The sequence below is a fragment of the Parasteatoda tepidariorum genome, chromosome 9 (genome assembly GCF_043381705.1).
Source record: "Parasteatoda tepidariorum isolate YZ-2023 chromosome 9, CAS_Ptep_4.0, whole genome shotgun sequence".
In the NCBI taxonomy this organism is placed as follows: domain Eukaryota; kingdom Metazoa; phylum Arthropoda; class Arachnida; order Araneae; family Theridiidae; genus Parasteatoda; species Parasteatoda tepidariorum.
This window is the reverse complement of record NC_092212.1, coordinates 69,848,062-69,872,796: the sequence shown is the minus strand read 5'-3', so window position 1 is coordinate 69,872,796 and position 24,735 is coordinate 69,848,062. Positions and strand designations below refer to the sequence as shown.

At 27.8% G+C, this 24,735-nt stretch overlaps 1 protein-coding gene and 1 long non-coding RNA gene across 3 annotated transcripts in view; one reads left to right on the top strand and one right to left on the bottom strand.

Moving 5' to 3' along the window:
* LOC107455518 (protein eva-1 homolog C) overlaps positions 1-24,735 on the top strand; it is a 253,195-nt gene that overhangs the window by 70,231 nt on the left and 158,229 nt on the right. The gene's annotated exons all lie outside the window — the stretch shown is intronic.
* Positions 13,780-24,735, bottom strand: part of LOC139426459 (uncharacterized) — a 46,464-nt gene continuing 35,508 nt past the window's right edge. The window contains exon 2 of the long non-coding RNA XR_011637730.1: positions 13,780-13,962. This is a non-coding gene — a long non-coding RNA (uncharacterized lncRNA). The remainder of the gene's footprint in view (positions 13,963-24,735) is intronic.

Genomic DNA, 24,735 nt, shown 5'->3' with positions numbered 1-24,735 from the left:
TATATATATATATATATATATATAACAGATACTTCTTTCAGTAGGAGAAAGAGTTCAGTATAATGGCTTGATGATACTTAGGACTTAATTCAATCACTTAATTTTATTTCATGATGCTCAAGCCTGATACTAGTTAAAAATTGTTAAGTTTTTAAAGCAAGTTAATAAATGCTTAAGGTCCAAGGATAACACAGGTGCTTAAGTTTTTATGCGTTAGTAGGGATAACTTTATATTTTTTTCCACAGTTTTTCTCATGGATTCCAGATTTTGTTGATATGCTAGCCAAGTAAGTGAGTTATTAGAGATGCAGTGCGTCGAAGATATTCTGCTAAGGGGATTTCAATAGCTTGGGGAAAAATAGTTTTTAAAACTGATGATACTTCAAAAGCAATTCCTCTAGTCATAATTTATTTTTTTATTTCCAGACTTTAAAATCACATAATTCATTTAAAAAGTTAAATAAATATTACTGCATTTTGTACACTTACTATCATATTTAGAATTTTTTATTAATTAATTTTTTTAACATAATTAAAATTTTTGACAGACAATATGTTAGTTATGTATCAGCTATTTTTTATTCTTTAAATAAGAATAAAATCAAATTTCTAAGCGGTACTAAATTTAGCGTGAAAGTAAATGGCACTAAGAATTATTTTACCAAAAAGTATTAAAATTATATTAATTAATTTTATTCTTTAAATAAGAATTAATTCAAATTTCAAAACGGTATTAAAACTTGGCGTGAAAGTAAATGGCACTAAGAGTTATTTTATCAAAAATTATTAAAACTATATTAATGAATTTTATTCCTTTAATAAGAATATAATAAAATTTCTAAACGGTACTAAAACTTGGCGTGAAAGTAAATGGCACTAAGAGTTATTTTATCAACAAGTATTAAAACTATATTAATTAATTTTATTCTCTAAATAAGAATAAAATCAATTTTCTAAACGGTACTAAACTTGGCGTGAAAGTAAATGGCACTAAGAGTTATTTTATCAAAAAGTAATAAAACTATATTAATTAATTTTATTCTTTAAATAAGAATAAATTCAAATTTCTAAACGGTATTAAAACTTGGCATTAAAGTAAATGGCACTAAGAGTTATTTTATCAAAAAGTATTAAACTTATATAAATTAATTTTATTCTTTAAATAAGAATAAAATCAAATTTCTAAACGGTACTGAAACTTGGTGGGAAGGTAAATGGCAAAGAGTTATTTTTTCAAAAAGTATTAGAACTATATGTATATGATATTTAAATTTTTTATGCGTTCCGCCTTCTAAGAATGATATGTAATGTCATTCGTAAATAGCGGAATTGTGTACTGCTACCAAATTTCCTCGACTGCCTGGGAAAAAAAAACCAAAAATAATTTTTTACAACAATAGTGTATTACATTGAATGAACGAGCAATGATATACTATTATTCGTCTTTCTTTTCCTCCAATAAAATTTTCATGAAAGTCATACATTAAACTTCTTAAAGATAAGATTAAGAAAATATCCATAGTTGTTTTGATTCTTTCAAAAATTATTGTAACATATCAATAAACATTTAGATTATTCATTTGTTAGAGTTAAAATCAGCAAACAGATTTGGTAAACAGTCGATCAAACTATTATAAAAGGTTCAACAAATATATTGGGATATTTGTTTCTATTTTATCATTTTCCTTTATAAACAAAGCAGATAGATTTATTTGCATTGATTTTAAAGCTAACGATGCATGGCATGATTTCCTTAGGTTATTTTTCAAAAAGTCAATATAAGTTAGCTTAAAGGACATGAAAATCGATGCTTCAAATATCAAAATAGTTTTACAAGATAAACAGACAAAAGATTTCTTCAGTTTAGTTACTTTAGTCTTTATATGCTGTTATTTTGTTTTAATAATTTTAGTTTGTTCTAGATAAAAAATCTCTTTATGGATATTTTCAAGTTCAAAAATGATAATTGTGGTTTATTTAAACATTGCGTTAGTTAAATAAGAAATAATATTGATTGTATTAAGCCATTGAACTATTTAGTTAGATTACAAACTAAACCTAGAATTGATATTACATACATTTAATTATGTTACATTTGCTAGGAATTAAGATTCTCTAATTGGGGAGTGTAACAGCAATCAAGAAAATATGATTTTACGTAAATCAACTAGAAGTTAATATACTTAAAATACATTTGAAATATTAAATAAATTAATTAATTTCAGACAATACTTATAAGCTCATATTGATGCCTTGGAATCTTGTTTTATCCATATGAATACTAATTCCCTTGTTAACGACATTAGTTCCTCACGAACTCTCCATAGCGCTAGGAAATGCATTTTACCCCGATTTACTCCTCTTGGCCACTGTAGTTTTCATGTTCAGTTTTTCAACTTTTTTCTCTCTCTGCTATTGTGGTTTTTCTAGTATTGTTTCTCAATTTTCTTTTTTTTTTTCCTTTTTGTTAGCAAATTTACGTTTTATATTTCTTATCACTTTTCTTTCTCCTTATTAACGTCAGACAACTCTTGAAAACGGGCTCCCATTTCTGTGTGCTTGAAACATGTCAACTGTTTATTCCTATTTATATATTTCTGAAGTGAATGTAGTTTCAATCAGGTAATAACACTTGAAATATTTCCATCCAAATTATTACTCAGTTGATGCATGTTGAAATCTACTTTTCGACCTGTAGTCATTTCTTCAGTTTAAAGAAAGATATTGCACGTTATTAAATATTTAGACGTTATCAGATGTTAAATTTTCCCCCGATTCGCGAAACTGCAAGAGGATTAAAATTGCATTATGTATGAAAAAGATTAAAACGATATGTTCAAATTATATTTTAAATATACAGGGTATTCATAATTCCCTTCTGGGTTTCGAAACGTTATAGTAAAAAAACGAAGACAAATATAGCAAAAAAGAACATATGAAATTACTCCGAAAGTATTCAAGTTTAATTTAAGCAATTGCCGGTAGATGGCTGTAACATGTACCACTGAAGCTAGTTGTAGTGTTATACCCTTCGAAACCCCGGAGGGAATTATGAATAACCCTGTTCAATTAGCACACTAATTATGTTACAGGTTTTACAAGCTCGTTAACACACACCAAGAGGAAGTATTTTTAATTGTAAGAGGGGGGGGCACAAAAATATTTTCAGTGCTTAGGGCCTCAAGAGGTCTTTATCAGGCTCTGTGTGGTAGAGTAGTGTTTTGACAAATGAACCATGGAATGTCGATCAATTAGTTTATTTGGTTGTTTAGCCTATCGTAACAGATGGGAAATACTAGATTTTTTTTTGTGTTAAGCAGTTATGAAGTGCTGCCATCTATGCGTGAATGAGAATATCGTATTCTAATACTCCAGGTTCATAACCGAGAGGCTGCTTTACACAGTAAACTAGTCATGTGTTAAAGGCAACGAGGGTGTAAGTGAACGCTGGGACTTGCACCCTCGTTGTATCGGCCCCCGCCACAAGGAACTTTTTGGCTCCATTAGGTGGGTCTAGTTGATACGATAAAATTCCGGTTGCTTAACCATCACGGTTAACAGTTAACAGTTTTCTCACCGTTAACAGTTTGAATATTAGTTTTTTTCATCCTTATTTGACTGTTTTGTTTAAATATGGTAAAATAGCAGTTAAATAAATCGTTATTTAATATCTTTTTAAGATAAATTTTTAACAGTGTGGGTAAGTAAAGCAATAAGGGACGGGGGATTGCCATATGTGTTCAAGAAAAAGAAGGATAGCTATGTTTAATCATTCCTTAAAAATATAAGTTATAAATAAACAAACTTACGATAACCACATTCAGTTCCATATTACACTTTTAAATCTTTACAGTTACTATAAAAACAATTTGACAACTTCTTTTTAAAGTGACCTTTAATGGCTGCTCAAGATTCTAACCTCCCTAGTTAACTGGAAAATTTCTTTTCTCCAAAGAAGAATTTTTGTTCGGTTTCTATCCCCATGTATATTTAATGAGTTCCTTATCAACACCCGCAAGACTTTCCGAAGCAATTTTTGCCACTGAATCTGTCGCCTGTTTTGATTAGGAAAACAGGAATTTTGAATCTCATAGGGGTGGTTGTTTACAAAGACAAGGTGATCTCGAAACTCTTATGAGGAAAACACCTAGTACTCCTTGGAGAAATGATACAGGCGTAATCGGTTAGTTTTCGTTTATTTTGGTCTCGAATACTTCAGGAATAATAATGAATGGTCGATATTGCTGTCTGCTCAAACAACGTTAAGAAATTGATGTTTACTTGTAATATTTTATACAAAACAAAAATTTTTCGTATATATTAAATCTTGTGGTTCTTGTGGTTTTTCACAATATTCCGATTTCTGCCACCTGTTCGAATCGTCAATAAATTAAGAATACACGATTGATATTCGTATTTGCTCGATCATTGCTAAGGAAAATTTTGTCTCCGTGTAATGTTTAGTTGAGGGTAAAAAGTTTTCGTATATTAAATCTGCATTGTTCTTGGGGAATTTTAAATGTGACAACTCGAATTCGCACTGCCTGAAGAAGAATTAACAATCAATGTTGCTATCAACAGTGTTAATTTGATGTAAGCAATGTTTAGGAGCATGCTCAAACAATTTTAAGAATATGATGTCGAAGTGGAATGTTTTTTAGAGAGTATACGATTATAAAAAAAAAGAAAAAGAGATTATATTTATTACATATGTACTCCTCAAAAAAAACTTTATTTGGCTTTAATCCATAATGTCGATACTGTCAACTATAATACGATATAAATAAATTTTACCGTTAAAAATAGTTAACTTGAACCATATTTTCGTGCTAGTTGAACCATAGTATTATATAATAAAATTCAAAAAGTTGGATAATAGGGCTTATCTTGTCACATCATTAAAGATGAGTTCGGACGACAGTGATTCAACAAACTTTTTATGCTTATAGTAAATATCCGGTAAGTATCCAACAATAATATTGATGCTCCCAAACATAATACGAATCAAATTTACTGCAACCGTAATAAATTGTTAACTAGAATCATGTTTCTGACCAAGTTCTACCGTAGTATCATGTAATAAAATCTTAAAAGTACGATAATATGGCTTACCTCGGAACCACTCCGCACGCTAATTATGCTCAAAGCAAAATTCAGTTTAGCGTTGAACCATAATGATGATGCCATCATCCATTATATGGTTCAAAACTTTTGTGCAACAATGAATCGTTTGCTTGAGTCATTTTGCCGATCTGCTGTAACAATAGTATAATATAATTAAATTTTAAATATTCGATAATATGGTTGTAATTAGCACTTCATTTACGTTGTAGCAAATTATGGTTCACTCGCTCCAAAACCATTACGGTTCACTCGGATTTATGGTTCACTATGGAATGAACCATTATGGTTCACTCGGAGTTATGGTTCACTATGGAGTGAACCATTATGGTTCCCTCGCTCCAAAACCATTATGGTTCACTCGGAGTTATGGTTCACTATGGAGTGAACCATTATGGTTCACTCGCTCCAAAATTTCTAATGATATAAACAGATTCTTTCATTTTCAGAAATTGAAAGCTCTGTGAATTTTCGAGCTCTGTGAAATAATGTCTAAATTATAATTTAAAATTATCTGTTCTTTCATTGCCTTTTACTCCATTATTAAATAAGAGCACAACGAAATAAAATGTGGTAAAATTACCGTACTGATTGACAATGAGATTGCTTTTAAATTTTTTTTTTAAAAATTTAAAAAAGACTTAATTCTGGTTTTAATAATTAAAATATAAGGTATTTGAACTATTTATTTGATAATTGTTCCGTTAATATATTAACGGTTTACTGTAAATTCTGTTTTTCAAAAGTATAGCTCGTATTACCATGAATTTTGTAATTAATGCTAGGTTAAAATAAAATAAAAGGTTTTTATGACTTGCCTAAATGTATCATAATAGTATTACTAAAATTCTCCACAATTATCAAATTTTGCCCCATAATATACATACTTTATTATTATTTTTACCAAAATCAGTACCAAAGCACATCGGTAAAATTTTCCACGCTTTCTGATTTTCCAATGCAAGGATGCCACAGGGAACTAAAAATGTAAAAAATGGTAGAAACCAAATGAATTTTTATTTATTTATTATCTATTTAATTATTGAAACGTACTACCACTATTATATGCATTTCTAATTATTCATATTTAAAGCAAACACTATCTTTGTATTTACTTTCAATAGTAAACTGAAAAATAAACTATAAAAAGTTGCTAGTTTTATTCTCTTTTAATAAAATTTTTAATTTTATCAGCCACCACTTTTTACATTTTTAGTCCTTTGGTAAAACTCTGCCCATAGAGTCAAATAACGGTAACTTTTGCCATACTGCGGTAAATTTTGTCATATTTTTCCAAGTGTGGATAATACTTTAATTGGCACTGATACGAAATTCTTTTTTTTTTTTCGTTTTTAATTTCATATTCTACTAAGTTTCTAAAAAAACATAAAGATGTAAACATACCCCTTTATTTCATCTGATAATTGGAAAATATATTAATTGAATATGATTGTCAATTGAGATATTTTCCATTAATGGAACTATAAATCAATCAAGTAGTAATACTCGTTTCTTTTCTATTTTACGTTTACATAGTTTATATTCTTCTACGTTTCATGAAAATAAAACACATCATAAACATATTCCTTTAAAATTATTCGTTTGTTCTGTAAAATAATGTCTGAACCATAATCAAAAGTTTTTTTTTTCATTCCATTGTCTCTTTCTATCAACTTTAAGCATTCGATAAGTGAAAAATACATCGATTGACAAAGCTGCAAAATCCTCATTTCTTCTTTATTTTTTGTTACACGGTTCATATTCCTCCAAGTGTTTTTGAAAGAACATATAACTGCAAACATATTCCTTTATTTTAAGAATTCTTTATTTGTTCTATTAAATAATTTCTTAAGCATAATCAAAAACTTTTGGGTCATTCGTTGTCTCGTTTGTCATTTGTATGAACATCTGACAAATGAAAACTAACTCAATTTACAATACTTGTCAATTTAGGTATTTTTCAACTATACATATATTAATTGTTCAATTGACAATTATTGTTTCTTTTTAAAGTTATACTTCTTATGCGACTTTCAACAAGGTTGCGTTAAACGCTTAACGCTACATTTTTATTGGCCGGGAAATCACGTGGTAGGATCCAGTTTTCCCTCATTCATTTCCATATTGTTTTGGTTCTCACCAGCATAAAAATAATAAAAGTATTGTTTTTCTATAAATATTTTTTTAGTTTGTTTTGATACACATATAATTTAATAGGGTTGTTTTTTTATTTTCAAATTTGGTGGATAACAATTGTAAAAAATGAGTGAAAATGCGACGGATTTGAGGTTATGTCAAGGTACGTCTCTTGTGAATATCAATTGATTGCTAGGTTTTCTCTTTTGAAATTACATTATGACGCATTCACATACATTATTAATACAAATACATTTTCCATGGCGAGACGATGAGGCAACCACAAGCACTTCCACTGGTTCAAGAGGTCCACGAAGGAAAAATGCACAATATTATGGTTATTACAGAGCAAGGAAGCGAGCGGAGCAGGAAAAAGAGTCGTTGAATAGAACTAGTGATCTTTCTACGACTGCTGATTCTTCTACAATTAACGTCGCAGGTTGCGAAGTTTAACTTCTTCCGAGCGGAGGGACTCCACGCACTATTTTTTTTTAATATTATGTTTACGTAGTTCATGTTTTCTAAGTTTCGAAAACAGAGACATAGCAGTAAAAATATTACTTTACTTTACTAATCTTTCACTAGTTCTGTTAAATAATGTCCCAATCACAATTTAAAATTCCTTCTTTATTCCACTGTCTCTTTCATCTTTAAACATCTAATAAGTGAAAAATACCTAAATTGACAAAGTTGCGAAATCCAGGTTTCTTCATTATTTTAATGTTCATGTGGTTCATATTCTTCAAAGTTTCTTTTTTTAAAAAAAAAGCGATTCTTAAGATACAGGGAGTGAACATACTGTTAATTTGACTTTGATATCACGCAATGTTTGAATTATTTTGAAATTAAGAATCTTAGTTACCCGTGATACTTTCAATGAGAGGATATTAATCGTTGATGGAGCTTGTTGGAATGGGCTTTGTTCGATAGGTTGTTAAGAAAGTTGCATATATTTTGAAATGAACACTGTTCGATGAAACTTTGCTCCCTTAATGATCTTCCGAAGATCATTTAACAAATTATTCTGATGTTAATGATGTTACCGAGTACAAAGAATGCTTCAGCTCTTCTTAGTATAAGAAATTTTATATTGTATGTTTGAGTTTTATGTTTGTATAATAGTTCATTTATTCAAAAACAATTCTAAATTTAATTATTTATATGTCTGATTTCAAGAAAAAATATTGCTTTATTAATTAATTTTCAATTTTTCTAAAGATTTGCGAAAGTCTGCAATAGAAGTAAAATAATGTTCTTTTTGCAAAAATGCATATAATTAAGTTATTAGGAAATTATCGACTCTACATTTTATTCAGCAAAAATATGTTGCACTTGAGTTTTATGTTTGTATAATAGTTCATTTCTTCAAAAACACTTCTAACATTAATTATTTATCTAGCTGATTTTAAGAATCTTGAAATGTATTTTGTTCTTTCATCTTGAAATGTATTTTAATTTCTGATTTCTATTTTTATTCAAATGGCTGTTCATGCTAAAGTGGGAAGAATTAACTACTGATTTATTTGTTTACCGTTATATTAAAATAAAATATCTTGAAATGTATTTGAATTCTATTTTTATACATTTAAATAAAGCATTTTTGATAGAATATTTTTTTTTTGCATTTCACTGTAAATTCTGTCAGAAAAGCTTAAGTTATGTGAAAAATAAGTATATAAATGCAAAAAATAAATAATAAAGGCTACCAAGTTTAATCAATTTCAATATAAAGAGTGTGAATAAATAAATTACTTTGAAAGCACTGTTCAATTAAGATATTTTAAGCATAAATTTGTACATCAAAATGAATAAATAAACTGTATTTTTATTTTATTTTTAACTTACAATTTTTATAACTTTTTTCAAGAAACATAATTTATTTTTACGAAGATATTTTATTTCGCATAATTTATTTGTTATTTATAATTGTATATTATGTATATATAACAAAGAATTAACAGAGAACAAGTTTTTTTTTAAATTTTGTTCACAATTATTCATTTTTATATCTTTTTATTTTTACAAGTTTAATCAAGTAAATTTTTTATTACAAGCATTAAAACAACAAATATGATTTTTATTCAAAGTTTTTATGTCCTGGTAGTGATAACAAAATAAATATATCTTTAACTAAAAAAACTCTTTATTTTACACATATTTAAATTTCTGTAAAAAATTGAAGATTTTATCCTCGCTTCAATGTTTTTGAACACAGATGTCTTTTTATTCCAGAATTTTATGTTTTGTTAATGGAAAAGAAACCAAATCCTTAAATAAACAAAAAAGTAACCAAAATATGTTTTTCCTTTGAGGAAACTTTTATCTTTGTTTTTGGTTTTATGCTTATTTGCGTTGACTGTCTCTGTTCCATGCATTTTTTTATACAAATAATAATAATCCACACCAAACATAAAACAGAAACTCTTTCATTTGTGACAAAGTATTATCTGAGAACTCTTTCTGCAAATCCCTTAGTGTGTGACCTCAAATATTTCCCACCCTCCCCACAAAAAATGCAAAAAAAAAATCTCTAAAAACAAAAAGTGGATTCAAATGTCCCGAACGGAAGCTTAACCTATCCACAAAGGAGGAAGAACTTCCCTTATCCACCTACACTACAGAAGATCTTTTTTGTCGGTCGGTATGGACAGACACACAGACACGCGTCAGAAAATAGAAACTCTAAATTTCGCTCACCCCTCATTGAAACAGATAAAACGATAGATTGCGAGGGGTTAAGTTCAAATCTCATGTCAACTCTAACCCCACAAAATAGTTGAAGCGGAACGCAGATGTTAGAAAGCTTATAGAATCTCCAGCAACCTTCAACATTTTTTTCCCTTCCATGCTTGAATGATAAACAGAGTATTTCACAGAAGAGTTGATGTTTAAATCAAACATAGATTGCATGTGGGAGAAGAGGCTTCCCCTATTTTTTAACCCAGGGGATTTAAAATTTAATTCCAAGTGGTTGCTTAAATTAATGATGATTTTTTCAGCGATGTTTTGATGAATCACCGTTTTTATGCAATATGCCAATTTTTAAATGAACATATCAAGCTGTGCGTTTTACCCGTATATTTTTAATGGGTTTTTAGATGCTTTTATTCGACAAAAAAGAATTTTTTTTCGGGTATTTTAACGAGATCAATTTGTGCAACGTATAAATTATAAATTAATATATAGTTGTAGATTTTTACTAATTCCTTAATTGATTTATTTATATGATTACCGTTAGTGAGTAATTAATTTCATGCAAAATGGTAAAGTCTATTTTTGCCTGAAAATATAAAGCTGGGTATTGCATCCATTCATTTTTAAGGATTTTCTGAGGTATAATTTCTATGTTAAAAAAAATGTAAGTTGTAATAGGTTTTTCGGATTTAGGACTTATTTAGGTTTCCGAATAAAGGATTCATATGACATTTATCACAAAAATTAAACTATAGTTTTGGATTATTTATCAATTTTAATGGATTCGTATATAGGATACCAAATTTTAAAATTAAATAAAAAATAAAATTTTTGGAATTATATAAATCTTTATTTACGTGCACGCATATAACTGACTTAATAAGTGAACATTACATTTTTTCCACATGGCAAACTATTTAATATTTTCGTATTTATCAATCTAATTTAATAATATTTTTATTTATTTTTGAAATCCTTTCTTTTCTTCTGTAATTGTTAGCTGTAATTAATTTTGCTATGCATATTTTTATTAACTAAATAATATTAAAATAGTTTTTTACTTGCGTGAAGGAATCAAAATACCTGATTACATAATTTTAAATAGAATTGTAATACTTCTCTGAAATATAAATATTTTGAATTAATTATTCAAAAACGAAGCAATATTTATGTTAATTGTAGCTATATTTTCCGTTCTTTTGTCATGAAAAAAGTCATTCTTATTATTTACTGTTATTGCATACATTTTAATATCCTTTTAATATTAGCTTTTAAACTGAAATACAGAAACTTTAATTTTTGCTTCACATTTGAGCGTTTACTTGAATATCTAAATTTAACAGTCGTGAATTTCAGTTTTTGTTTATATAAAACAAATTCTAAAATGATATCAATTAAAATCTCAAAGAATCACCATGTGGTTCAGCAAAATTTCTTACTAAAGATGCAAGACGACTCAAAACTTTTAATAATGCACTGATGAAAAAAAAAAGGTCAAAACTACCAGAATAAGGTAAAACTTATTGTGTTTATGGGAGTAACAAAAATTTCGGTAATTTTATTCGAAGTGCTTTGAAATTGAGTTCAGAAACATTAACAGTAAAATAATACATAATATGTGTTAAAATTTGGTAAATATGATAAAATTAGGTAATTTTTTTCATGATACCCTTAAGCAAGGCATAAACACATTTCATTCGGTATATATTACCATATCACATATGAACGGAAAAATTACCAAAAGAATGGTTTAAATACAGTATACATTAGTTTCATAACCAGAATTATGTTTTTTATACGTCATTACCGTACAGTACCACTAATTTTACAAGATTTTTTTCTCTATGTACACGAATGTAGTAACGAGACTTGAAATATCTCAGAACAAAGTCATGTTTACTAATTTAAATTAACTTAAAATTTTTATACTTTCGTAAATTTGACTTATGTGTATGCTAGTGCCATACATAATAAAATTATACATGTATAACCTGATGATATATAATAAAAGACCTTCGCTACTGAAAATATTATAAATTTAATCCTTTCTATCGAAATCACAATCAATTACAAAGGAATTTATTTAGCAATCTCTGCTTGTGTCTTACTGTTACAGTAAAATAATTTATTATACTTTAGTTCCAGAGAGAATACAATTTGAGGGAAATAAATACATAAATCTCCCAGTGATGAATTACTTCAATTGAACGATGTTTGGCGTAAAATCCTATTTGGCGTGATGTGTAGAAACTGTCAAAAAGAATGAAACCACAAATAATTTGTTGCGTTGTATAAATCAATTCTTATACCTTTTTCTGTTTATTTTGTATTTGGTTGGAACCCCATTATCATCAGTCACTGGTAGCAGAAGTCATTTCAATCAGATGATAAACTTCACCAAATTTACCACATCAATTTCAAAGAGAACTACGAAAAGTCATATATATATGGGCTAACAAGAAACTTTATCCAAGAATTATGTTGTCTTATTTCCAACTGTTGATTCTATCTATTTGCTTCAATTCGATTCATCGAACAAGAGGCTTACATTATTCCAAGTAATGTATTTTTTATTGGTTTCAAAAAATAAATAAAGTATATAGCCCCTGAATTTCATTGAATATTGGTATGAAAGTTAAAAACTTATTTAATTTTATCTATATTTTATATTTCTTTTTGAATAGTAATTGAATTATTAGTAGTAACGTTATTACATTTTATGAAAATTTTATAATTATATGCCACATTTGCTTACATTATCCACTCATTGCATTTGTATACTTAAACTGTGAGAACTTCACAAAATGCGCATAATATTTAGCCTTTTTTGACATCATTGATTAATTAGATTTGAATTGAATTGATTTGAATCAATAATCAATTAATCAATTATTGATTATTGATTAATTAGATATGACTCTTTAAAGTAAACTCAAATGGTATGACATCTTTTGTTTTTAACTGTAAACCCGATCTCAGTCGAAAACAGCACAAAACAAGTTTCCAAAGATGCTTGAAAGATTAGAAATTTAAAGCCTCAGAGCAATAAAATTATAGAATGCAATTATTGCACACATTGAGCTTAAAATATTTTAAATATATTTCATGAAATTACTTGCCATGAATTATGCTGCATGAATTATTTTCTTGCATGAATTATTTTTTTGCTGTTAGAAAAATTACACTTGCCTCCACATTAACATTAACTAAATATAGATATACTAATGAAAATTATTATCAAAATTAATTGAACATATTTACTTTACATACTTATAATTTGAATTGTCAAAGGCAATTGCATTTAAAGCCAGGAAATAATCTATGCAAAAGTCAAACTTCCGGGTCGATTAAAATATACGAGTCCTGATGCGAATAGTTATTTAATCATGAAATAATTATAATAATGTTAAATATTTGACTAATCTATAGCAAATTTTCCGTTTTGTTTTCACTAATGAATATGAAATAAATAGAAATAACCAATCAGTTTTAAGTAAACAACATAAGTTAATTTGATATATTTTGAGCCTGAATATAGTTTTGATAAGCATGTAAATACACAAATGGTATGAATTTTCAAGTAACTTGTGCCCTTCAGTTACATTCCTATAAAAAATCATCCAAGAGAAATTAAAGTGTTACAACAAACCACCAAACAATAAACATTCTTGAATACAAAGTCTAAACAAACAATGCCTTTTATAAATGCGAAGGCAATCCATTGAAAACAATAAGGATCAAGGCACCATTATAATCTGAGATTGAACGATGTTCATTTTTTAAAACCATTATCCTCTCGCTAATTTCAATGAAAACTGGAGGCATAAAAATCACGTAATTGCTTTATGTCTGCTTTGCTTAATGAGACACAATCATTTAAGAATCTTCTTTCTTTACATGGAATCATTTGAGGTTCTTCTTTCTTTTGACATCCTGTTTTCTCACTTGCCACGCGTCTGGCCTGTCTTAATCGTCTCTTATCGGCTCTGAGAGGAAACCAATCTCCCTCATCTGGAAGAAAAAAAATAATAAAAAATTATCTCCCCAGATGCTCCTGAACGTAAAAGAAAGATTCAACAGTTATGAAATGAGAGCTTTCTTTTTTCTTTATTTAAGGTAAAATGTGTGAATAATTATTCAGAGGAAGCTTTAACGGTGTAATGTAAGAAAACCCGCTTTATTGCTATTTTTGGAGTAGTTTAGGGAGTTATCGTTTAAGCTGTAATTTATTATACTGTCGTCATAATGTCCTTTTTAATGTTTGGTATCGTGTATTAATGCTGAATTCGTTTTGTTTTAAAAATAGATATCTTTTCACTGTTCGCATTATGGGATTTTCGTTCGTTATTTTATTTTTGTCGCTTTTAATTACTTATTTTTCGCATTACCTTAAACTTTTAAAAAAAGTATACATTTAGTTGAACTAAGGAAAGTAAAATAAATATTCACATTTTAATGATTGCAGCGTTAGCATTTTAATGGTTAGTTTTGTTAATGAGTAATTATGATAATGTTAAATGCAAGACAAATAAGTGATAAAACTAAATGTAACTAAAGTAAAATGTAAACTAACTAAATGTAACTAAATGAAAACTAACTAAAACTAAATTTAAACCCTGAGAAAGGTGAAAAAATGTTACTTTTTGAATAATAATTTCATTAAATTAGTTATCTTTTATCAAAGATACAAGTAAATAAGCTATATAAACCTAATTTTTGTTTTCTTATTTTAGCAAAAAAGTATTTAATGCGTGCTCCAAAGTATAAATCTGCATGTGGAAGTTATGTTATAATAAAAATATTTATATTTTTAGTTCTATAAAAAATAGCACCTATTAGTTGAATATGATTCTGTACGGAATGATTTTCATATTCGTAAAACATAATATGAAGCAAATAAAAAATGAATTAATGGTTATAACATCTTAATAAAATGATATTGTTTTTTTTTTTTTTAAATTTTGCTTTTAAAATTCTGGATATAAAACGTTTCTATGATTAAAATTTTACACCAAAAGTTCTACTGTTTACGTAATCTTAAACTAACACAAACTATGGCGAGGTATATACGTGTAAGGATCTTAATGCCAATGGAATAAAAAATTATTAGAATATGGACAGTTTATTTATATCCCCGAGAACAGGAGTTTCTGTATCCTCGAGATTATGACGTCACGATGAAAGTTTACGCACAATTTTGTGCACGCGATATTTTCATCCTTACGACTGTTTATGATAAAATTTTAAAAAAATCAATCAAAAATCCTTGAAATGATGAGAAAGACAAATCTATATTAAAAAATATATATATTCTGAAACTCAAGACGACAATAACTATAAAAAAGACCAGAATCGAATACTGGTTTACTTTAAGCCTAAACTCTATTTTATATATATTTTTTTTTTAAGAATAAAAATTTTTTTTTTGTTCAAAAGAAGGTGTAAAATAAAATATATGTGTCTTCAAATTAAGTTACATAGGGTTATGGCTTTTTTTCTCACCATGAGAAAAATAAAAGTACTTTGTTCTATCACGTTTCCTTATTTCGGCAACAAAGCAAAAGTCTTAAGATTTGATATGTACTTCTGTGTGCACCATACGCTGCATTGACAAAAAAGAAAATCTAATTTATTTCAGTTCGCAGAAAGCATATGTTCTACTGGTTGGATTCCGTCTAGAATGATTTTCAAATATTTTATTTTTCAATCGTGAAATCGCATTGGATAAAAGCTGTTCGACGATGAATTTGCTTGAATTCCTATTTTATTTTTATGTCCTTCAGCTCCCAGTGAATCCCAGAAATATCAAACGCTTGATAAAATTTATGTTCTTGCTTTTATGCTTGACTTCAAATGGGATTCACACTTAGGAAGTTTAAGACGATAAAAATTCTGAGTTAAATTACTTACTTCTCGGAATAGTTTATCTGTAAATGGTAGTGAAATCCATATTATTGTGTTGTGAAATTTCTAAGTCTTCTTACTGAGCATCAAGTTGGATTGTTTTATCCTGGAATCGAGTAATTTTTGTATATTTTCAAATAATGTACAATTTTTTTAATGGACCCTAGTAGTGAATGTTAGCTGAAAACAGTGCACATACATATATTAAAGTACCAAAGAGGCGCAAATCAGTTTGTATTGGTTGTGTTTTTGATCTAGAAGACTATGTTTTCTTAATTTTCTTGGAAAAATGCATTCTGTCTGATAAATATAAGATGAACTAAATTTCTGTGCATTTAATACAAGAGATATAAATAACAGCTTTATCGGTATCAATATAGCAGAAGTTCTTAACTGGCGACTAAATTTCTACTAAAATCAAGGCAAGGTGAATTATAAATTATAGAAAAATGTAACATTTACGAATAAAATAAAATTAAATAAAATAAGCAAGGAAATTGTCGGAAAAGCAATCGGATAAAAACGTAGATGTATGAAAAAATTTTCATGAACTGACTGTGTTAAAAAGTGATTACTCAAATTATAAATCTCGTAACGTAGTATGATCGGTCTGAAATATTGGATTTTAAAAAAAAAAAGAAAGAAAAAATCACGTGAAGATGACCAATAGAAGAAAAAAAATTGAAAAACCAAATAAATTTACTAGAAAATGGGTTCTAAAAGATTGTTTTTTCTACTTTTGTTTAAAATATCAAGGAGTAAGTAGGATTTAAGGGTGGGGGGGGGGAAATTTAAGAGAAACGTGGAACCTTGCAAACCTTATATTGTCTGGAATGAACCTATATTATCACTTTACGTTTTGTGTTATTTTTATTATCACCGGATGATAGTTTTTTAGTTCTGTAGATGATTTTTTGTTTTTGATATCAGGGCTCATAATTAGAATCTAAGAATGGAGTGAAGATTTTTTATTATAAATTAAATGTAGCACTTTGCAAACCTTACCTAGAATGAACTCATATTATTTCTACTTTCTTTAGATTTCTTTACGTTATATGTTAGTTATAATCAGCTGATGTTATTTATAAGTTGTGATGATTTTTTTTTAATTATCAGGGATCGTAATTAGGGTCAAAGCACAATTTTTTATCCGTTTAGTAGCCTGCCTAGAATCACCATGTTATATATTATCACTATTTTTTTAACGTTTTACGCTGTTTTTGTTATTAACAGATACTGTTTTTTAATTCTAAGGACACTATTTAGACTACAGATTTTGACTTTTGGGACTATCAAAGCAACGAATTTTGAATTCCAACTTCAATGGAGACCCTGAAGTTCAATCTTTTGGAGTAAAATTTTTTTGTCCTCCCACTTTCAGAATATAAAGCATTTGGATATTTGTTTCATTTCAAATTTTTTTCGCACAATAGAAGTTAAATAAATCAAAAACTCTGAGTTTTGTTTCCTGAATATTAGGGTTGCCCTTATTTTTCAACTCCCACTCCCTTGTCATCTTCAAATTGAAATAACTTCAAACTAAGCTTTGAATATTAATTAATTATTTAAAAAATATATATAATTACCTTTAATTAATTATTTTATTACTTTAAATTCCGGTGAAACAGCCCGAATTGAATTTGATGCTTAATAGTTCATAAGATGCTTTTTTACTGTGCTTTTTTATCTATTTTTCTTCTGGTGCTTTTTTTACAGTGATTCCTTAAAATGAAAAGCACATTTATTAAGCTATGCATATTTTTAAGCACTTTTATTGAGCACATTTATTAAGCTATGCTTGTTCAAAAGATATACATATTTTTTTGTATTTTCGATTACTGCTCATTTAACCATTTTCAAATTCTTTTCATAAGAATACTCACAAAAAAAGTGTTCAAAGAGATCAACTAAAGAAAAACATGAATCTCATACTCAAAATTCCTTAAAAATTAGGAACCAATGTTTTTTCGAACGACTCCTCGCAGTTATTTACCTCATAAAGTGAATTCCACAGTGTAAGTGATCTCATTCTAAAAGCCGACAATCGGCTTTGCAAAATATGCCCGGGTCACTTGGGATCTTGTTTATGTAAGCCTACGTTTTCTCCCTGCGCCGTTGGTACTAACAGGAATTTTTATTTCAGACATTCAGAATACTTTTTTTTTCAGTTCTGACTGGAATGTTTTTCGTCTTTCATCTCGAAGAAATGTAATCTTTGTAAGAATATTTACCCCTGTGTCCTTGTTGTTCTTAATATGCCGTATGCAAAGCGCATTTTCAAGAAGCATATTTTCTAAAAGTGCAATCCTTATGCAAGAGAAAGAAGAAAAAATGTTGAGTTGAAAATTTTATGTAAACTGAAAGCCGTGTAGAGATTTATTTTGGCTGACTTGCAAGTTTCATTTTTTGTGCTATGTTGTCAATTATAGCGAATAGTTTCCTTGTATTTTTTTTTGACTTGCAAGTAATTTAAGCTGTTGTATTATTTTAATTTTATATTAAATTTTCCGTTAATTTCCTTAACGCATACACTCAGCTAAAAACAAAATGTTTTTTTTTTTTTTTAAATTATGAATTTTTTTATTTACATTTATTTATTTATTTTTTTTAAGATACAACTTCTTAATCTTTTTTTTTTTGTGAAGAAAGCCTTTTTCGTAAAATTATTAATTATTTTATATTTATTTTTTAATGCAGTTTCCGCAATACTTTTTATTGCAGAATACTAACAAACATTCCTAAAAATATTATTACACGGTAAAAAATTCCGGATCAAATTACGGTCTAAAATACCGGTACTCTGCAGTGTCCGGATAACTCATTTTCACCGTAAAATACCATTCTATAATTTTTACCGTAATATTTATTTCATTAGAATCATTTAGTGATATTACGGTAGTAATTACTGTAAAAAGTACGATCTATCAGACTTTTATTCCCTTACATGTTTCGATAGAAATTGATTATACGCTAAAAAGTACCGGCACTACTGAGTACCGGTACTTTTTACCGTAATTTGATCAGTAATTTCTTTACATTGTATGAAGAGTGCTTCGTTCAGAAAGCAAACCACTCAAGGTTAAGTCGTAATTTTTGGGTACTGGCGATTAGCTACTAAGAGACGGAGCCCACTAAAATTTAATGACTAGGTTTACGCAGCAAAACATAAAATTTAATTAATGTGAAAATTAAAATTATTTAAACATGCTTCGATAGAAATTGATTATACGCTAAATAGTACGGGCACTACTGAGTGCCGGTACTTTTTACCGTAATTTGATCAGTAATTTTTTTACATTGTATGAAGAGTGCTTCGTTCAGAAAGCAAACCACTCAAGGTTAAGTCGTAATTTTTGGGTACTGGTGATTAGCTACTAAGAGACGGAGTCCACTAAAATTTAATGACTAGGTTTACGCAGCAAAAACATAAAATTTAATTAATGTGAAAATTAAAATTATTTAATTAAAACAATAGCAATATAAATTAAAACAATTACAATATGTTGATTTAAAATATACATAAGGTGCAAAGAATCTAAAAACTGTTAAGTAATCTGACTAATATAATAGTTTTTTAACATTATACAATATTGAATTATCATTTGAAATCATTTGTATAACTATTAAAAATTAAATTCCTTTTAAACATTTATAAATTACATGAATTGACTAACATAGGCACGAACCTTTAAATATACTTACTATTGGCTAAATATTCAAATAATATTTAGAACAAAAACAATTATATTATACATGCATATATATATATATTTATAATATTAATAACACATCTAAATCAGAGTGCAGAATTTACTTTACCTATATTTATTGCAAATCAGTAAGAGGAATCATTCATTTTTATCCACTTATCCATTTTAAGCAGTTTATCGTGCTATATTTTTTAATGCTGAAAATTCTAGTTCAGAAATTACAGAAAGTTCATTTTATTTTATTTATACTTTTTTTATTTAAAACTTCTGCTTCACGGTAGAAAAGATATTTTTAGACCATTTTTTAGTTTCTCTCCCTAAACTTTGTTGTTCAACATCTTTCAAGTAGAAAATAAACATTTTGTTTATTTATAATTTTCAGAGCTTTTCTGTAAAAACCTGTACTTTCAAAAAAAAAAAAAATATCCCTAATATAATTTGAGTCAACAAAGATTTTGTTATTATGTATTGCTTTTGAATTTTTTATACAATGTTCTATTTTTTTTTCTTCTCCTCAGCATACTATGTTTCAGAATCTCAGAGAATACAATTTTTTTTGTTACTGCTTGTATAAAATGATAAATAGCGTTGTTTTAGAAAGTAAAATGAAATATTTCAAAAATACTTTAGGAATTTTTGTTTACATAAAGGAAGGAAATTTTTTCATTGCATTCTCTGTTCCTGTCTCTCAAATGCATTTAAGATAGCCATACGTTTAATAGGTTGTATTATCTAAGATCGCATATTGTTGACTATTTTCTATCTAAGATCGTATCTTGGTCACTATTACTTCTCTAAAGTTGTGTCTTGGCTGGTATTATCTTATTTATTTATTTTGCTTTAGCACGTATTGTTTTGAAAATAATTCAGATCTGTTACCATCACATCTTTTTTGGAGAAAACGAGATCTTTGCAATATCTTTTGGCAAGAAAGCAGTTTTACTAATTGAGAGCTGCAAATCAATTGAATAACAACCTGCACGCTAATTCAAAAAATTACTTGCTGTTGTGATAATGAATTCAACTATTAATTTAACTCCGGATTAAATGACTTCACTTACAATGTATTCAGATTAACTGTCTCACCTGTAAATATTTAATGAGAAATCCATAATATTCCAAGAATTTTAAATATATTTTGGTATCGAGGCATGTTTATCAATCTGATTTTAAAAAAGTACTCGTTATAATGCTAGTTAATTTTGCTAGTAATTTACAAACAAATATTAATGTAAAATTTAAAAAAAATTAAATTTTAGTAATTAGATGAATACTAAAATTTGCTATAAACTGAATAATTATTTTAAACAATTTAATTAGAAAGGATACAGCCGGGATTCCGAAGCATAGATATTACAAAAATTTGAGACAGAAAACGTTTACCATAGTTGAATAATTCTACATCAATTCATTAGCTGAATTGTAAATTACATAAATGCAGATCAACATCATGGATAAAAATTAACCATCCAGTCCTGTGAGCATTCGTAGCCGGACTTTGGCGCAGGAAAAAATTCCTGATCAAATTAAGTTGAAAAGTTCTGAAACCCTGACTGCAGCAACCATAAAATCTCTTTTACCGTAAAATCCATTGAACCGTAAATTCCATTAAACCGTAAAATCCATTTAGCCGCAAAATTCATTTTTACCGTAAAAAGTTTATTTCAAATTTTTACAGCAATATTTATTTGATGCTAGTGATTCAGTGATTTTACAGTAAATATTGTTGTATAAAAATCATTGAACCACTGTTATTAAATAAAAATTACTTATTAGCGTTTTTACTTATAGTAGCAATTTTTAATTAAGATAATGTAGTCACTAATTGTATTTGAAATTTGGAATGAAAATAAGTCAGATGCAAATTGCATCATGTATTTACACTTGAAGAAATTAAAATTGAACTATTTATATGAAGGATTTTTTTTTCCATTCCTATTTTGGGTACAAGCTTCTGTCTTTTTTATGATTTCAATGCTTTTTTCTTCTTTTTTTTTAAACCGAAAGCACAATTTTCTGTGCTTTTTAAAAGAAAAAAGATTTGGCGCTAAAACTGCGCATTACCCCGTGATAAGTACTACTTCCTATGAATACCCAGAATAATGCCGTACTATTATATAAGTACAAGGATATTTGTAAGCTTTAGTGTTTACAGTCAATCCTATACTAGAGCTCAAATACCTCTTGTAGTCATTGTGATCAATAGATGTATGTGATTCAACCCCTTCTGGAGATCAATCTTTGTGAATGGTACCCTGATATTGTCAGGAAAGGGCCGTAACTATTGACTGGAGATCAAAGGCTAAGTTCAAAATTATATATCAACCGCATCACTAGAATTTCCATTTATATCACTTCTTTGACATTCCGTCTTGATATTCAAAGGTATTGTTGTTTTTTGATATAACTATTAGGTAATGGTCATATATCTGTTTATAGTTCTAGAACCATGCCCCATTTTTAGATAAGTTGGTATTAATATAGCTTATGTTCTATATTTTTAAAGATGCCGATTTTTGTCTTTGTATAAAATGCCAGCATTCTATAGAATATTTATTCTACAATTCTATAGAACTGCTGTTTTTTTATATAATTATTAGGTAATGGTCATATATCTGTTTATAGTTCTACAACCACTCTCCATTTTTAGATAAGTTTGTATTAATAATACTTACGTTCTATATTAGAAGAGATGCCGATTTTCGTCTTTGTATAAAATGCCAGCATTCTATAAAATGTCTGGTCATTGTATAGAGGTCCTGGTGTTTTCAGGTAAAGCATGAAAGAGTATTATGTATTTCTCCTAGTTGTTTTAGAATGTCTACGTGATGTTGTTAATCGTCCTTTAGAATGCATTCGCAAGGTGTCTAGTATTATTCATTTTATACTTTTTAATGTTGTCATTAGTTATTCTACGGAACGCCTAAGTAATATGCAATAAAAAATATAGATGTAATAATTATTTTATACTTTACTGGTTGATTTTGGACGCTCTAGACAGTCTGGCAATCACTAAAATTGTTCTAAGGGAGGTCGAGGGTGCATCTCGTGATGGACAGATAGTACCACGATTCGACATTCTATAGAATGCTAGATTTAAGCAAATGCTATTTAAGAATGCTAGAAGTTTCGCAAAACGAATAAGTATCTTGTCTCCATTAACTTCACTTTTTAAAGCATATTTTTTTTAATTCATTCCATTTAATACATATTAGGAAAATTAATTAAGCATCATTGTTGTCAATAAATCGTAAGACGATTTGCTACGTTTTTTTTAGACGACTAAATACCTTTACTACATTACTTTCGCTTTCTAATACATAGCTTATTTCTTTTATTCCAATACGCATATATTGCATAAATTAACTAAGCATCATTGGCTTCAATAATAATTTGGCGATATTTTTAAGTTTTTACCAACCGAATTAGTATCACTTTTCCTCTAATTTCGCATTTGAACCTATAAATATTTTTTCTACTCAAATACCGTTAATTTAAAATTTTTTATATTTCATAAACATATTTTAAAATAATTAATGCAAATAAAAAATAAATAAATGAAAAACTTGACATCAGATAACTTTAAATGTTTAAATCTGATGACATAGACCACGAGTGCTACCACGTAATGATGTTAAATAAAATAAAATATAAAATTATTAATTATTTCAATGCTTGCAATAAACTTTTTTCTGGATTAAATAGAATTATAAACAAGCAAAAATCTCTGACGCTATCTTTAAAATACATGAATCGTCTATAGTTAAATTTAAAACAATGGCTAACGCTTACCACAAAAAAAAATTCATTTCGTTTTGCCTTCATCTCGCACGAATGCTCGTCGCGGAATGTTCTAATGAAAACAGTGACCTTCATCGTGCTCCAAACTATCTGTATGCCATATTTCCTCAATTTCATCTAGATGGTTTAGGAGTCTATAAAGGACACACATTCTTGTATATAGAGATAGAAAATAATAACAAAATGTTTTGTAATCGACTAATAATAAACATTATTTCTTCAACCTCCGAAAAATGAGCATTATTTTGCATCTTTCAAAAATGTTATTACACTGTACTAAATTCTGGAACAAATTATGGTATAAAGTATCTGCACTTCAGGTGAATTATCCGTAAAATCCATTTTCTCCGTAAAATGTTATTACGTAAATTGTACTGTAATATGTATTTAATCTGAGTGATTTTACGATAATTATTGCTTTAAAAATTACGGTATATCATAATTTTTGTTTCCATGCTGCTGTGAAAATTGAGTTTACTGTAAGAAATTTCAGTACCCGGACAGCCGGGATTTTTTACCGTAATTTTATTCAGAGATTTTTACATTGTATGACGAAATAGAAGGTTTGTTTGAAATTGATGATGGATAACTATTAGAAAAAAGTTGTAATTGCGATAGAACACAGCATAATACTTTAAAATATCTACAATATCTAATCATTACTTTTACACAAACTAATCGTAGCATAGGTTACCTCTATTTCTTTTTTTATATGATAATAATTTAATGCATATTTACAATATTTAGATTTAAAAAAATAAATCCTAAAACAGTATGTTAAATAATTTTAACTGTAAAACCGTTATTTCTAGAAGAATCTTTAGCTATAACTTATTCAAACACTACTGTAATAATATATGAAGGTAAACTTAGAAATCTTCTATCACCATTCCTCAAGAGTAAACATCATTTTGTTTGACTTAAAGATTACATTATTTAATAAATAAGTTGACAGGGTTATTACAACGAACCCGACAGGTATTGATCGCCAAACAGTGAAAGATTATCATCTCAGCGATGAAGGAGATAAATTAAATTTGAGCTTAGAAATGTAAATAAGGCCTGTGGGTAATAACAGTAATAATTTTGAAATCTGTTTTTGAATAAAAAAGCTTAAAAATTTTAGTGACTGTGGAAAAATAATTTGAAAAATGAACTCGATGAAGTAATAAGGTATGAAAATATCGGCTTTTCATATAACTAAATTTATTTTGAAAAGAAAAATCAAAATTTTGATTGGAACTTCTAATCAATTTTTCTGTGATTTTTCGAATATTACATAAGGCATATTTTTTAATGAAAGACGCTGAACTAGTGAATATTAGTAATAGGTCTGTACGCTAATATCTTTTTTTTTCTGAACAAAAAT